This window comes from Ovis canadensis, chromosome 2 (genome assembly GCF_042477335.2).
Source record: "Ovis canadensis isolate MfBH-ARS-UI-01 breed Bighorn chromosome 2, ARS-UI_OviCan_v2, whole genome shotgun sequence".
Lineage (NCBI taxonomy): Eukaryota > Metazoa > Chordata > Mammalia > Artiodactyla > Bovidae > Ovis > Ovis canadensis.
This window is the reverse complement of record NC_091246.1, coordinates 207651144-207651406: the sequence shown is the minus strand read 5'-3', so window position 1 is coordinate 207651406 and position 263 is coordinate 207651144.

Sequence of the window (263 nt, the reverse complement as noted above, 5' to 3'; positions counted from 1 at the left end):
CCCAGGTGAAGATTGTAATTATTATCTTCTCACAAACAATAGTATTTGTCTTGGCACATAATTACATTTGAATTCTAATTATTCAGTAACTTCAAACATATCACTGATGAAATATCCGAACAAGGGAAACTATAGGTCAACACGGCTTTTTCTATCTTTCCTTCCTTATGAACCGCAGCTATGTGAACATTTGAAAAGAACCTTAGTAATGAGGCTTTCCTCACCCATCTAAATTCATCAACAGACATCAAGGTTGAATCTGT